The 17,200-nt window shown below is 40.7% G+C and overlaps 1 protein-coding gene across 11 annotated transcripts in view; it reads left to right on the forward strand.

Moving 5' to 3' along the window:
- LOC143434297 (uncharacterized) overlaps positions 1-17,200 on the forward strand; it is a 118,191-nt gene that overhangs the window by 37,864 nt on the left and 63,127 nt on the right. For 7 of the 11 annotated variants that reach the window (XR_013103688.1, XR_013103689.1, XR_013103691.1 and 4 more), the window contains one exon: positions 1,978-4,309. The exons of the other annotated variants lie outside the window; for them this stretch is intronic. The gene's annotated coding sequence lies outside the window, so the exon portion shown is untranslated. Of the gene's footprint in view, positions 1-1,977; positions 4,310-17,200 lie in introns of those variants that run through there. 11 annotated transcript variants of the gene reach the window in all.

The following is a 17,200-nucleotide window of genomic DNA, read 5'->3' on the forward strand; positions in this document are numbered from 1 at the left end:
TATTTGTATCATCTTTAAGGTCTTTGAACATATTCATAATAGCTACTTTGGAGTCCCAGTGCTTCAGCTATACTGCATTGCTCAAGGCCTATTGTAGGATTACTGGATGTGGGTAGGGGCATATTATCTTGGCTGTTATTGTGTTTTTGCATCGGAATGCAGGCATTTGGGTTTGAAATGATTGATGTGATTCTAGGTTGCTGTTTGGTCTTATCCTTGTTGGGTGAGTGTTCCAGTCCTTTGTTTCTGTTGGCTTCTCTGGATCTTAGGAACATATGAGAGTTATGATAGGGTGTGCTTTGTAGTTTAGTGATAGCTGGAAGGAACAGAGGTGAACTAAGAGAAAAGGCTGAGAGAAGCTTCAGGGAAGAATTGAGGAAATCTTGTTCACACCCAGAGGTCATTCCGCAGGGAGCTGGAGGTGTTTAGGAAGAGATCTTGCAAGTATGTTGCAGTGAGGCAAATCATTATTTGGAGTGACCTTTGGGATAAAAGGGCTGGGAGGACTCTGAGTCCTAACCAAGAGCTGGAGTCTCCAATGTGGGAAGTAGAGGTGGGAGCAGGGGCACCTGCAAGTAAGTTGTTACTGGGCTGAAGGTGAGACTGAAGAGATAATAATAGAAGACAGGAGAGATAGTGGGGCTTACTTATGGGAGTCCCTGCCAGATGAGGCCACTTAGGGTTCCTGGTAGAAAGTGTTTCTGGGTATCAGGAGTGGATAGAAGGGCATGGGAAAGGTAAAACCTGGGTTTATTACAAACCTTTGCGGAGTCCCTGGGGGATGGAGGTAAGGTAGGAGGACACACCCCTGATACAGAACTAAGGGTAAGACTTAAGAGATTGTAATGTAGGGCAAGGAGGAGAGTGGAAATTACCTCCATGAGTTCAGGTCCAGGATGGCTACTGGGGGTCCCTGGTAGAATGTGTTCTGGTTATCAATAGCAGACACAAAAGAATAGGAATTGGCTAGAAAAGGGTGGAAGATGGGGCTGAGAGGGTCCAGGGGATGGAGGAAAGCTAGGTCCATTGCAAGGTTTGGTGGAGTTCCCAGGGAATAGAGATAGAGGGAGAGGACCAGCTCCTGCAAGCAGTCTGCTCCAGGACTGGGGATGAGGTTGTAGGACTGTAATGGAGGACAGGGAAGGAGAGTGAAGATTTCCTAACTGATTTACAGCCCAGTTTAGCCACTGGGTTCTCAGGTATAGAGTGTTTTAGGTTATCATTGGCTGACATGAAGAAACAAGAAAGGGCTAGAAGCCACTCATGTCACAAAGGCCGTGTCACTGGTTGGGAAGATGACTCAGGCAGGAAAATGCTGAACCCACTTAGAAAGGACCCCACAGCAAATGTTTGCAATCCCAGCACTGGGGAGGAAGAGAAAGGTGGATCTCTGGTGCTCACTGGCCTGCCAAACTAGTTTGGTTGTTATTTTCCAGGTCAAGGGAGAGACTCAAAAAACACCAAGGTGGACTTCTCCCAAGGACCAATACTTGAGGTTGATGTCTGACCATCACAGGCCACACACATGCACCCATGGACACAATACATGAATGTGTACACAGAAACCATAAATGCAGACATCTCACATTCAAATATTCAGAGGTTGTAACTTGAGTCATTATTAACCTGCTTTGTGATTTTGGATAAACTAAAAAAAAAAAAAAAATACCAACGAAGAAGACAATTTAAGGTTCTGCTAAGTGAAAATCCTGTCAGCTGGAATGCTTCCTGAACTGGTTCTCTAACCTGCATTTTCCCTACTTGCAGGCAGGTGATGACTGCAGAGGTTTGCAGGATTACATTCCCCAGTCACTGGTGTTGGGAAGGTCAGGTCACACAGGATGCTACTAAGTCAATGAAACAAACACTTTATGTTGTGGTTGGATTTTAGAAAGGGAGTGTTTGCTCTGGGGGATCTCTAAGTGTTCACAAAAGATAGGAAGTTTATGAAATCAATCCATTACCATTCTGTTTTAGAAGCTACTGTCACAGAGAAGGAACAGAAGAGACATTATCTTATTGTGGATAAAAGCCAGAAGCCAACAGGGACAGATTTAATAACAACTGAGACTGCAGTGACGGCCAGGAAATGACACCTTGCTAGAGATTGATTGACATCTTCATGCTGTGTGGAAGCAGGTGGTGGTTAATGAGTCTGGAAAGATGCTTGGGTTTGGCAATGAGAACGTCCTCATGTAGTGGGGATTCTAAAAGATGAAGCAAAAAAGTGGTCTTTCTGGAATGATCAGCCATGGTAGAGAGGAGAAATCAGCCTTTCTAATTGTGAAAGCAGTCTATGGCCAGCCATATTGCCTTGAATGTGACCCAATCTTGTCTAATTGTGAATGCGTGAGTGACAGTATGATGTTAACCGAGAGCTTTGGAAAGGACAAGAGGACAGCTACCATTGAGGTGTCTTGGAGTTTGGAGCCAGAGTTTCTTACAATGGCCCATTCAGTCTTCCCTCCCTGTGCTTTGGAGGGGAACAGGACTCCTGTTAAGTTTTGCAAACAACTTTGGAAAAGACAGCACAGCACAGGCTCCTGCTGGCAAGCTGCACAGAAACTTGAGATACCCACAGAGAATCCAAGAATCTTCAGTATTTCTGTTCTTAATTTTGATATCCCCACTGTTAAAAGACGGCTCTTCAGTTAGGGAACAACGATTTCATCTCAAAGAACTGGATATATCTTCTCATATGATTCAATATGAGAATCAAAGATTTTAGCCTCCAGTTGCCCAAGTTCCTGTTGGACACCCTGACTGTCCCATGAGGTGATCTCAGCAGGTGCACTGAATTCAAATAACAGGATCTTTGAATTCCAACGTCTATCAGAGGCAGTGCCAGCTACCACCAGGTGGCAGCATTGCTGGGTACAATTTCTGTATTCCTCAGATGTCCAAAGAGATATAATTATTTTCTTCTATTTCTTAGAGACTTTTAAACTTGATGCAACCTTACTTTAAGAGCTTTTTCATTTCATGTATTTTCTATTTGGTTTGAAGCACATAATTCTAGGTGACACATAACGCCTGAGTGTGGGACCGTGAAAGGCAGCCTGATTTCTGATGGAGCTAGGTTTGAAACCCTGGTGACCCCTCAGGTGACCCTGAAGGGTTCCCTGCAAGAGGTAGGCCTTTGCCGTGCTCCCAGACTCCAGGTCCCTGACACGAGGCCCCAGCCTTCCACAGAATTGTGTCCTTCAGTCATGTAGGGCAACGCCCCTAGCCTCCTCACAGGTAGAAGACTTGACTACAGGCCAGTAGCCTCAAGACAGATCTCTGTATTAATGAAGTACCTAAAGGCCAGAAGGCCTTAGCCAATTAAGCTTTCCTTCCCAGCCCCTCCTCCCTGCAAAAGGTATTTAACCTCAGGCCCACCCTGAAAAATGGGGGTACTGTTTCTCATCTACTTTCTGCCCTGAAAATAAAAGCCTTAAAACCATGGACTGTTTCTCTTTCATCGGGATCCGCCATGGGAAGCAGTGGAGAAGGCCTTCACCTACAGAACCACCATCTAATCTCCCTCAGAAGACCTCTCTGAGTTCCCAGCCATTGCAACTACCAACCCAAGCAAGCTGCCGGAGAACAAGCCAACAAGCCGAGCCCAGGAATCTCATACCCGTGGGAGCACAGCCAAAGTGCTCTCCTCCTCTTCCCTCTGGCCTTGGGCTAGTCCAGCCCGTGGGCCTCCACCTTGCTCTCAGCTCTTTCTTGGCTTCCAGCGGTATCTGAGAGCCAGAGAACCAGATGGTTCCTGGCCTCTTGGCAGGACCAGGGACACCCCCACTCCCCAGCTAACTCCATCTCCCCCGCGACCTCATACTGCGTTCCCCCACCCCTGGAGCAGTGTACCCCCAGCTTTCCATAGCTGGGCACCTGCCTTGCACCAGTGTGGGGTGAGTGCAGTTAGACTTCCCGTTCCTCTGCCTCCCTGAGCAGCCCTAGCCCCGTGGCGTGGCGGGGTAGATCCACCGCCATTACCCAACACCTGAGTACAGAAGTACATGAGTGACCAGTCTGTTGTTCTTGCTGTCTTATCATCTAAGCCTCTTTGATTGACAATAGTAAAACAAATTGGTGTTTTTCGAATTAAAAACTTCCGGAAATAACTTTTGAAGGTTGAAGAGCACAAAGTACATAAAAAGAGAACTATTTGTTGATTTTGTTTTCTTTATGTGAGTGGCAGCTTACGAGAATGTAAATGTAAATCTATGGTCAATAACGTCCAACATGCCAAAGTTTGTTTTCTATCTTCTTTTTTTCATAATTAGTTTTAAAAAATTAAATTATAATTACATTCCATATATCCCATTGTTCTCTTTCAATTTATCGCCTGTTTTTAAAAGATTATTGCTATATATGGGGAGAGAGAGAGAGAGAGAGAGAGAGAGAGAGAGAGGCAGAGAGAGAGAGAGACTGAGACAGTCACACACGAGAGAGAGAGAGAGAGAGAGAGAGAGAGAGAGAGAGAGAGAGAGAGACTCATACACATGGGGGGGGATGTATCCAATTAGAGGTTCTTCCCTGGGGAAGACTATTTCCCAGTTCTCAGTGCTCCCCAGTTTCCTGTAGTTCTTTGTCTAGGATCAAGGCCTATGAGCTTCCCCCTTCATACTAGCATGTCTGCCGGTGTTGTCAGCCTTCGGGTCTTGTTTAAGCAGCCTGGTTAAAGAGACTTCATGCATGCTCATGGCAAACTTCACTGTTACTCTGCCTCTTACAATCTTTATGCTCCTTTTCCACAGTGACCTTTGAACCTTTGGTGTAGGAATTGTATTATAGATAAGTCAATTGAGACAGAGCACCACAAACCCTCTTGTTCTCTGCAGTTTGATTGGTTGAGATTTTCTGTAATGGTTCCCATTGGTTGCAAGAAGTTTCTTTGTTGAGGTGTGAGGACGACACTAATCTGTAATTATAAGGTACATATTTAGAATGTAGTTGGGTGTATGCCAGTTGAGTAAGGTAGCGGTTGTGGATTCACCTCTAAGATCTATGACTTCACTCACCTGGGTAGTTGGCTAGGTTTCCAGTACCAGGCATGGTTTCCTCTCGCTGAATCAGCCATAGATCTAATGAGTAAACTGTTGGGTACTGAGAAACTATGGGTACCACTACTGCACCCTTAGGGTCATCATGCCTTGCTGGCTGTTGCCCCGCTTACTTGGCCTCATAGCTGACTAGGACTATTAGCTGCTTCCCTCCTTTGGAAGTTTGCATGGTGACCTCTGGTACCCTGAAAGCTGGTCCTCAGGGAGGAGGCTTTAAGGTCAGATGCAGCTCAGGTCCTGTATCTGAAGTGCATGGTGTCGTCAGCAATAGGAACTATACCTTCTATATCTGGGAGGCAGACAGTGGTAAAAACTTATATTTTGGGAGTCTCTTGGATAGCCCTGAGAAACCACTCAAGAAAAGGCTTCTCATACCTGGTTTTGAGGTTTCTGTTAAGTCATCCATGGAGCTTGTGGGAAGCTTAAGTCAGTCCAGATGGGAAGATTATATTTAAACTATGCATATGTGTTCTTGGCTTACATGTATTATATATAGTTTTAGGTAGATAGATATTAATTCCTTATAACTTTTCAGACATTCTTACTGTTATTTTTACTCTCCTCCTTCCTTCTTCTATATTTCTTTCCCTACCCTCTCCCTAATGAGAGCCTTCCCACCTTCCTCCCCCAGCCTCAAATCACTATGTCCTCATCTATTATTCCTGCCCCTTTGACTTTACTGGTTTCTGCTGTTATTCAAGGTTTTCCAGTTATTTCTTAGCCATTTTCATTTCTTCTTTTGAAAACTTCTGTTCAGGTCTCAGGCACATCTTGAATGGATTATATTTTCCTCTTTGTTGAATGCTTTATGCAGGCCACATATTAAGCTGCTGTCAGATGCATAGCTGGCACAGGTTCTCCCTCATCCTATGGCTTCCTCTTCACTGGATGGATTGATTTTTAACTGTGCAGAAACTTTTCAGTTTTATGAAGCCCCACATGTCATCTGTTGGCTTTAATTCTTGGGCAAATGGAGCCTTATTCAGAAAGTCCTTTCCTGTACTTCTCATCTGCTAGGTTCTGTCCATTCTGTTCATGTTTTTTTTTTTCCTGGAAGTTTCAGTGTTTTCAGGTTTTGAATTTAGGTAGTTGACCCATTTGAAGTCAGTTTTTGTGCAAAGTAAAGAATACCGATCTAATTTCATTTTTTTTCCTGCAAGTTTCCCCAGCACCATTTGTTAAAGATGCTTCTTTTCTCCATCTGTCTTTGGCATCTTTGTCAAACACCGAATAGCTGTAGTTACTTGTACTCTCTTTGGGTCATAGATTTTTGTTTCATTGATCTACATGCCTGTACCATATTGCTTTATTCCTACGGCTCTATACTATGTCCTTCGGTCTGGAATAGTGATCTCTCCAGCATTTTTCCTTTTGCCCAAGTCTGTTTTGGCTTCTGGGGTCATTTGTAGCTCCCTGTAAATTTCAGTATAGTTTATTTATTTATTTATTTATTTATTTTAAAATTTTCTTTCTGTGAAGACTGACATGAGTATTTTGATTGGGATTGTACTGAATCTGCAAATGGCTTTTGATAGAATAAGCATTTTCACAATATTAATTCTATCAATATGCTGTGTAATAGAGTGTAAGAGAAAAAGCAAAGCAGCATTAGAACACATGGAATGTGGCCCACCAGTTAGCATAACTACAATGGGTGTGCCTCAGAGAGGCAGAGCCCTGAGGACTATGGGTTCTGAGGACTTCATGCTGCTATGGAACATCATTATGCTTGTTGCCTCATGGCTGTCATGTTCCTCCTAATCTATGAGTTGTATAAAAACCAAAAGAGGTATCCAGACCCTCACTGGGCAGTGCAATGGCTCTTGTAATAATAGTGTTTGATCTTTTTTCAAAGTATTGCTACTGGGGCAAATTAATGATTCAACCACCACCCCGAAAAAGAATTGAGACGTGTAGATCATTAGTAGAGTTAGATTAAGATGTTTTTGATAGTGGCTTTGACATAAAAAAGTCTTGGGGAATAATTCAGAAAGGTACACTTTTGATAATTGAGCAAGGAATTCTTTGAGCTAAGGGAGCAAGAACGATAGCAGCCCAACCAGCACTAGCTGATGCGCCTTTCTTGCTAAAGCTGGGCTGCTGATCAAGGTGATGATTAATTTCTTGTACCTATTTTCCCCCTGGCTTCCTGATATGATTTAATAAAAAAAAACTGTTAATGAGTAGTTGTGCACACCAAGGATTTCAAGTAGAAATGACTGATTGTGTTTCATATAAAAGTTTAGATTTGTGATTTTAAAAGACCTTTTATAAGATTACCATTTATAAGATAAATAGTAAACTAATTGATTCTTTCTTGGTAACTGCAAACTGCAGTCTGACAGTAAGAGAATCTGGCTGAGAAAATTACCTTGTTTGCTTACACTTTGCTAACCTATAACAAGTTACTTAAACATGAATGTATGTGGGTCCCCAGGAATAATTATTTTTGTAATCATTCACTAGAAGAAAATAGAATGTAATCACATTGTAATTTTTATACTGCTTAAAAGATTTTTTCTTGAATATATAAGCCGAGGGAGAAAAATAAAGTCATTGGAGCTTTGTTTCATCCACCAATGTTTGTGTGTGTTTGTGTGCATGTGTGTGGGTTAGTGTGTGTGATTTTTTTTTTTTGTCTGCTTTTTCTAGTGGTTCCAGAGAGGTTTTCGACAGCCTTAGGAGTCTCTTGCTGGTCCAAGAGAATCAAGTTTTGTTCTCTAACAGAAAAGTCTGCTGAGTGATCAATCATTGACTCTATGCCCCACCTCAGTTTACCTGCCCTGGCAGGGCTAGCTTCCGACATCAATCCATAAGCATGATGGCTTTCCAGTTTTTTGGTGTATTTTTCTATCTCTTTCTTTAGAGATTTAAAGTTTTCACTGTAGAGGTCTTTTACCTCCTTGGCTAAGTTTATTCCTAAATGCATTCTTTTCCTTGTGGTTATAGTGAATGTGAGTGTGACCACAGTGTCTTCTCTGTATGTTTGTTGCTGTTATGGAAGGGCTATTAATTTAGCAAGTTGATTCTGTATCCTGTCATATTGGTGACAGTGTTGAATGTTTGTAGATATTTTCTTATGATCTCTCATGTATAATATCATGTCTGTAAAAAGTGATAGTTTGATTTCTTTCCTTCTGTACTAGCCAGGGTTCTCTAGAGTAACAGAATTTATAGAATGAATCTCTCTATATAAAAAGAGAAACTATTAGAATGACTTAAGGATGTGGTCCAGCTAATATAACAATGACTGCTTATGAATTGAAAGTCCAATAATCCAGTAATTGGTCCATGAGGCTGGATGTCTCAGCTGGTCTTCAGTATATGTTGGAATCCTGAAGATGAGGTTCTAATGCCAGTAAAGGAATGGACTTGCTTGGGAGACAAGAGCAAGCAGACAAAAAGCAAGATCTTCCGTGTCCTTACATAGGCTTCTAGAAGAAGGCATGACCCAGATTAGAGGTGGGTTTTTCCAGCTTAAAAAAAAAAAGATCTGGATGAAAAGTGTATCTTCCTACCTCCAGGTCCAGATTAAAGACACGTCTTCCTATTTCAAAGGTCTGAAAGGGATCTTCCCACTTCATAATAAGCAGAATTCCCCTACAGGTGTTCTACTCCATTTTGGGAGGTAGTTAAGTTAATTTAGGATGTAGTTGACAACCAAGAATAGCTATCACACCTTCCTATTTGCACCCCTTTAATTTCTTCTTTTGTCTTATTGCTCTGGCTAGTACTTTGAGAACAACATTGAGGAGTGGAGATAATTAGTGGGCAGCCCTGTCTCCTCCCTGATTTCAGCGGGTTGGCTTCAAATTTTTCCCCATTTTGGATGACTGTGGCTGTAAGTTTCTCATACATAGTTCTTATTGTGTTTAGGTATGTTTGCTTTAGTGCTACATTCTCTTGGGCTTTTTTGTTTTTATCATGATGTCATGTTGTATTTTGCTAAAGGCTTTTTCTTTATGTATTAAGATAATTGTGTGACTCTTTGTCTTTAAGAACTTTTTTTTTGAGAGTGGGACAGGGTACAACATTTGGGATATAAATAAAAAAAGATCACTTATGTGGTCTATTATGTTAGTTGATTTGCGCATGTTGGCATTTCAGGGCTAAAGCCAACTTGGTTATGGTATGGAAGGCTTTCCACGAAGATCTGCGGCCCTGCTGGGTGCGGGGGTTTGGGCCAAGGGGATAGAGTGCGAGCAGTGAGGGGGAATTACCTCCTCTGTCTTCGCTGCTGCCTCTACCCGCATCTCTGCTGTCGCCACCCAGCCACCCAGTTGCTTCCAGTTGCTGCACCTGTCGCTCTGCGATGAGTCAGTCCAGGCTGAACTGGTGAGAAGCCGGCTTAGTAGCAAGAAGCACGGGAAGGGTCTTAAGGCGCTTCAGGAGAGCAGATCTCTTTCCAAGTGGTAGTGCTACAGCTCTTGTGACTGAAACTCTCGGACAATGGGATGATTCTCTTTACTTCTCCTCAATAGGATTCTTATATACAGTTTTGGGGTAGGTTAGGGTCTGGCAGCAGGTAACTTCTATTGGCTTGGTCTGAGAGCTTGGAGATACCTCATCTACATGTGGGAGAGCCTGAGGCACTGTTCCTATGTGACTGATGACCATAGACCTCTCTGTGGGAGGGACTGTGGAGGGCTGAAGCTAAGTGAGAGGAACCAGGGAGTCTAAGAGCACTGCTAAACTCCTACTGTCCCTTTAGGGTCTCTGGGGTTCAAAGTGGGCTCAACTGGGTACCCCACTGCCTCTCACAGCCCACTGCCCCACACGTCTGTATTCTGTTTGAAAATATTTTATTGACCATTTTTGAATTTTGTTCATCAGGAATATTGGCTTATAGTTTTTCTCTTTTTTGCTGTGTCTTGTCATTACCTGGTTTTGGTATTAGAGTGATATTGGCTTCATAGAAGGAGTTTGGAGTCCTCCTTTTGTTTCTATTTTTTAAAAATAATTTAAAAATTAATGACTGTAGATCTTCCTTGATGATTCTTTTGTTAATTCATCTGGGCCTGGACTTCATTATTATTTTACTTGGAAGCATTTTTTACTGTTTTAATATCATTTGTTATGGGTCTGTTTATGTTGCTGACTTTTTCTTGGCTTAATTTTGGTGGTTTGGCGGAATCTAGAAATTTGTCCATTTCTTTTTGGTTTTCCTAATTAATGGAGTACAGGTTTTAAAGTGTTCCCTGATAATATTTCGAACTTCTCTGGTGTCTCTTGTAAGGTTTCCCTGTTTGTTTCTGATTCTATTATTTTGGGTCCTCTGTTTCTTTTGGTTAATTGAGCCAAGGGTGTGCCATCTTTATCTTATTAAAGAACCAACTCTTAGATTGTTTTCTTTGTTTCTATTTCATTAATTTGGCTCCTATTTTATTATGTTTTGCCATTTAATGGGCTTGGGTTTTGTTTGTTTGTTTTTCCCTAATTTTTTGAGTTGCATGATTAAGCCATTTTGTAGAGGCATTTTCTGATTTTTTTAGTGGAAGAACTTAGAGCTATAAATGTTCCCCACAGGGCTGCTTTTGATGTGTCCCACTCATACGTCTGCTCTCTACGTGTCCCAGAGGTTTGGTTGTGTTGTATTGTTGTATTTTCATCTAGTTCCAGATCCAAGACATTTTTGACTCCTTCCTTAATGTTTTTGAATCACTTGTCATTCGGTAATGTGTTGTTTATTCTTCATAAGTCTGTGTGCTTACTACAGATTTGTTTGTGGTTAATTTTAGTTTAAATTGCATTATGGTCAGATAAGATATATGAAGTTATTTTAGTATTTTGACTTGGCTAAGATTTGTTTTCTGTCCTAGGATATGATCTATTTTTGATAAAGTTCTGGGTGGCATATTCTACAGATATCTGTTAAGACCATTCTGAATGGTGTAATTTTATATTTAATAGCGCTGTTTATTTTTTTCCCAGATGACTGGTCTATTGCATAGAATGGTCTATTGAAATCACTTGCTATTAATAGGTTGACCCGCACCTTCATATCTGGTAGTACATCCCATTTTCCTACTTCTTTTCCTCCCTTTTCTTCTATGAAACTGGTTTTTTTTTTTATTAGAGTTTGATTTGTATATGTTTGTAGGCATTTTTTTTTTAAAGAAGTGAACTTCTTGGAGAGACAAATGCCTTTTTTTAAAAAAAGATTTTATTTATTTATTTTACATATATGAGTACACTGTAGTTGTCTTTAGGCAAGCCAGAAGAGGGCGTCAGATCTCATTGCAGATGGTTGTCAGCCACCATGTGGTTGCTGGGAATTGAACTCAGGACCTCTGGAAGAGCAGTCAGTGCTCTTAACCACTGAGCCATCTCTCCAGCCCTGTAGGTGAAAGGGTTAAAATTTTTCAAAAACTCCTAGCAGGCTGAGCAGAACCAAGAGTGCAGGTCAGTTTGGTCGTGAGCTCTGTGTTTCAGGAACTTGGCTGACCACAAGATAGATGGTTGATTACAAATAGGCTCTTAGAGAATAGCCTATACAAAATATTTCCCATGACTGTTCCTTGGACCCTGTCACAAACTGAATATGGGCTGGGACTTTCCACAGGTACTCTCTAAAAACCCTCCTTCACTCCCCCTGGGTTGTAGTTTCCCCCCTGAGTTGTGGTTTTTGGCTTCAAATTCTTTCTGTCTCCAAAGCCCCAGGGTCAGACCCATTGCCCCTGCATGGGCTATGGGTCTTGACCTCAACACGTTGATTGAAATATACCTATTGCTGATTGCATCAAGTTTGGTGTCTTGTGAGTTATTGGGTGGCTTCGAATTCCTGAGGCTTGGGTGAGGTCCTCCCTTTGTGGGGGGCCTTATACAGGCATACATTTTTTTTTTTTTGCAACCTACCTTTAATAAGAGTTCTACTTCTCCTTTAGCCCACTACCCAACAGAGGTAGTGGAAGAGAGAAGTTATTAGGATATAGGGGAAGTGGACCTAGTTAGCAATAGCTTTTGGGGGACAAGTTTGGTCTTCCTTCTCAGCATTTCAGTCCTGTAGCAAATATGACTCAGCAGCTGCAGACCAGTCCTCTAGGCAGGCAGATACCACACAAACCTACAGCTACAGTCCAGTCCTTTTGGGAGACAGATACCAGGCATGAACCAGCAGCTGTAGTTCAATCCTGAAGAAACTGCAAGCCTCACCAACCAGCCTGAGGTGAGGTTGAGGAACTGGCAAGCTGCAGCAGGAACCTCATGAGCAGTTCTTGGTGAATTTTTCAATGGCTGCTTTACCACAAGTTGAGCTCAACAACAATATGTAAGGCAAATCAATACATATGTGTTGTTAGTGAAGAATAGTGAGGCAGAGCAAACCAAACCAATGTTCAATGCTCATCCCCCACTGTCTATGGGTTCATATTTATACTCCCTCATCACAGGTTCTTTCATATATTCGTTATATCAAAACATCCTTTCACCTGAGTCTGCTTCAGGAAAACATTCTCTCTCATATCTGCTTTAGCAAGACATCATTTCACCTGTGTGCTCCAGCAAAACATCATTGGACATTACTTTCCAAAGAAACTAGAAGTTTCCACTTTTTACTTTTATGGTAGTAATGTCATATAGGTTAATTTCCCCCTTGATTAAGATGAAGCATTTTTTAAACCTCTTTATCTCCTCTGATATGTTTTAATTTTAAATCTACTTTGTCAGATATTAGAGTAGCAATACCTGCTTGCTCCCTGGTCCTATTTGATTGGAATTCTTTTGTGAATCTTTTCACTCTAAAGTTGTTCCTATTTCTAAAGATAAGATATATTTCTTGTAGGCAACAGATAAGATGGGTTTTGTCTGCATTCAGTCTGTGTCTTTTCATTAGAGAAACAAGGGTGTTAATATTTAGTTATTATTAAAATGTATGTGATGATCGCAGTCTTAGTGTTGTTGAGTTTTGGTACTCTGTGCTTCAGAAATTATAGCTTATATTTCTCCTCAGTCTCTACTATGATTATTCCTCTCTGTATCCAGAAATATTGCTTCCAGTATTTTTTTTTTTTAGGTTTGGTCTTTTGGTGATAAATTTTTGGGCTGTCTATATCATAATGAGTTTTTCTTTCTCCTTTAAATGTGGCAAATAGTTTTACTGGATACATTAGTCTAGGTTAGCTATTGTATAGTCTTTTAGAACTTGGAATGCACTGCTCAATTCTCTTCTGGATTTCAATCTTTCCACCAAGAAGTCAGCTGTTAGTCTTATGAATTTTCTTTATAAATAACTTGTGTTTTTCCTTTTGTAGCTTTCAACATTCTTTCTTTGTTCTGCATGCTTATACTTTTAACTATTATATATTATGGGAATTTTAATCTCTGGTCTTGTCTACTTGGTGTTCACTGTGTGTCTTGGGTCTGTATGGGTATGTCTTTTCTCAGGTTGCGGAGGTTTTCTAGGATCTCACTGAAGATCTTGTCTATGTCATTGATCAAGGATTCTTCTTCTCCCTTGTTTACTCCTGTAATTCTAAGGTTTAGCCTTTTCATGGTTCCCCATGTTTCCTGTGTGTTCCTTTCCTGTGGTTTTTTTTGTTTGTTTGTTTTGTTTTTTTGTTTTGTTTTGTTTTTTTTGTTTTTCGAGACAGGGTTTCTCTGTGTAGTCCTGGATGTCCTGGAACTCACTCTGTAGACCAGGCTGGCCTCGAACTCAGAAATCTGCCTGCCTCTGCCTCCCAAGTGCTGGGATTAAAGGTATGCACCACCACCGCCCGGCTTCCTGTGTTTTTTAAAAATTCATTTTCTTTGCTCTATTTTCTATAAATCCTTACTTAATATTCAAGTCCTAATAATCTATCTGCTTTGATTCATTCTACTTAGAAGGCTATCCTTGGAGATTTTAGTTATGTTATTAGGTTTTTTTAATTCCATTTTCATATCAGCTTGAGTCCTCTTTTATTTTTCTATCATTTTGTTGAATTTCATTTTGAAATACTGGTTTGTTTTTATCACCTCCATCAGCCCTATGTTTGTATTTTCTTCAGCACCACTCAGGTGTTTATTCTCTTTGAGTTCATTGGTCTGTTTCTTTAAACTTCTTGATTTCTTTGAAGAAGTTTATAAAACAATAATGAAAAAGAAACCCCTCTCTGTCTTGGGGTCCATTTAGGTAATTAAAATTGGAGAAAATTTCTATAGGACTGATGAATGTTTTTGGTGGGTTGCTACTTTAATTTTTCATATGGCTTGTATTTTTGTGATGAGATCAGCGCATGTGGATTTTTTATTAGTTTGTGTCTGATATGGACAGAACAGGTTGGGGTAGAACACAGGTTATGTATGCTGAGTTTATTTTAAAGGTTGGAAGTGGCTTGGTTGAAATGATGTCAGATGGACACAGTGGACTGGACTGGGCTGGCATGCAGGATGTGTATTCTAGTGTAGGAGTGGTGTTTGGAGGTAAATCCAAAGGCTAAAGGTGAAATGGGTGGAGGATCAGGCAGCATCATCTGGTTAGACCTTGGTGGAGGATATGCAGCATTTAGGTGGGTTAAGATGTTGGTGTGGACTCCGAGTTGTGGTTAGGTAGAGAGGGTCCAAGAGGAAGCCTAATGTTTGAGAGCAGTGCAAGCAGGGTTTGCCAGACTAGGGTGGGACACTGAATAGGAATGTGGCTTGGTCTAGGGCATTGGGTGAGGTGAGTGGGGGGAAGATCATCAGTCTCCTGAATTCAGTGGATCTTCACATTTTAAAAATCAGCAACTGCTTAGATAATACAAAAATTTGTGTCCTTTTAAATTTTTATACGCATATACAAACATGTGCATGCATATGTAAATGTGTGTGTGTGTGCATATGCACATGCACTATTTATACTGTGGACATTTAAAAAAATTAAAATACTGAGTTTTATAATTTCATCCAACCATTTTAATTTATATGGTAAGTACAGGGAAACTAGAGAGATGACTCAGTGGTTAAGAGTGCTTGCTGTTTTACCAAAGGACATGAATTTCATTCCCATTATCTACTTAGCACTCAACACTGGTCTGTACTTCCAACCTCAGTGTTTCTGGAACCGTCTTCTGGCCTCTGGGGGAACTGTGGCTATGTAGTTCACAGACATATGTGCAAGACACTCTTACATATAAAATAAAATAAATGTGAAGTTAAAAAGCTAAATGGATCTTTTCACCTGATTATTATTTTTTTATTGAAAATAATTTTCATACAGTATATTGTGATCACAGCTTTCCCTCCCTTGTTTACTCCCAGAGTTCTCATCTTCCTGCTCATCCAATGCCACTCCTTTCTCTCTCTTTAGAAAACAATTAGGACAATAAGCAAAGAAATGAGCAAAACAGAATAAAACAAACAGACAAACATTATAAAAACAAACAACAAGAAGTGTGGAGAAATTCAGTCCTCAGAGATGAAGAGGACATCTGGGTGGATGCTGGGGTTTTAGAGAGTCACATTCTTTACCAAGGTTTTCATTGACAGATTCAACACAGACCTACTTCCTTCCTTGAAGGCTCTCAAAGAGACTGTTCAGGGAAGACATGTTTCATAGGTTGTTTCCTGCTGAAGAAAGTAGTCTCAGAGACCTTGATAGTTGCCGAGGACCTCAAAAAGATATGGTTACAAGGATGTAGAAGAAAATCAATATTATTCATGTTGCCTATTGGAAAACTAATTATGGTGTTCTATGTCACAAAAGACAGAGGTCATGGGAGGAAGGAGAGATAAATAACATAAAAGATATTTGAAAATTCCATAGGGAAATATAGTAATTTTTAAGCACACTTAAAACACAAATAAAATATTTAAGTATATATGTATGTGTATATATAAAAATCTAAATAAAGTTAATACCACTTGGAATTATAATGCTTCTCACAAGGGCCATAAACTACCTAACAAAAACCTTAGCATTAGGTATGGGGACCCCTCCTTCAGGTTATTTACCAGGGGAGTTGAAAAGAATCACAAAACAAAATAGATTACTGCCATTGCACTTGGTTGTCTCTCATAACTCAAAGGTAAGACCCTAGTGCTGAAGACACTACACCCTTAGGATACAGGCCTTAGAAGAATTAAGTTGGAATTGACCTAAAAGTCTCCTCCCTGAAGACTAGCTCTCTTAGTCCCAGAAGATGATATGCAAGCTGACCAAGGAGAAAACCCATCAATAGCCCCAGACAGCTGTAAAGCCTACTGATCACAGCAATGACTGGTCTAGCAAGAGATATCCCCAGTGGTGCAATAGGGGAACTTAAAACTTGGGGTGACCAACAGTTGTCTCATTGTATTTAAACCCTACTCAGTAAGATGGAAGTCATGCTTGGAACTGTCAACCTAGTCAACTACTCATGGATGGAGAGATCATATACTCTAGAGGAGAATCTACCATTGACATGTTAGTAAATCAATATAATTTTAACTGGGTAAGAGCTAGAGGACCAGATTGCTGACATGAAAGAGAAGATGCACCCATGTAATCTATTAATATGATTGCCTAAACAAGAACCAAATAATGACACTACCAGAAGGCATGCCAGGGTGGATGGAGGAACTTTGATAAGACCTCACTCCCAAATGAAGAGCTACAGGCAACCAATGACTGCAGAGATAGGGAGAATCAGTCTTCTTCTGGGATGAGTCCCCTGGTAGGCTATCTAATCCTAAGAGGTTAGCCCTAAACATGTGTTTATGAACTCAGTAGAAGACATTCTATCTATATCTACATTATCTATACCTAATAAATGGTTATGCCTATCTGTCAACTTGATACACTGAGAAAGAGGGAGCCTCAATTGAGAAATAGTCTCTATTAGATTGGCCTGTGAGACATTTGTGGTAGTGTTTTCTTGATTGCTAGTTGACAGAATGGCCTAGGCTACCCTGGACTGTGCTACCCCTGGGTGGCAGTCTTGGGTTATATCAGGAAGCTAGGTGAACAGAAGCAAGGGAAACAAAAAACAGTGAGCAGAATTTCTCTGTGATTTTTGCTTCCAGCTTTGCTTGAGTTCCTATCTTGGCTTCCCTTGATGGCAGGAAGATGAAAAACAAAATTAAATGAAACAAACCACAACCCTTCCCTCCCCAGGTTGGTTTTGGTCAGTGTTTTATTTTTCATAGCAATAATAGCAAATTGGTACGTAAACATAAGAATAACCATTACTGAAGAAGAGGTTGTGAATTTG

This window comes from Arvicanthis niloticus, chromosome 14 (genome assembly GCF_011762505.2).
Source record: "Arvicanthis niloticus isolate mArvNil1 chromosome 14, mArvNil1.pat.X, whole genome shotgun sequence".
Lineage (NCBI taxonomy): Eukaryota > Metazoa > Chordata > Mammalia > Rodentia > Muridae > Arvicanthis > Arvicanthis niloticus.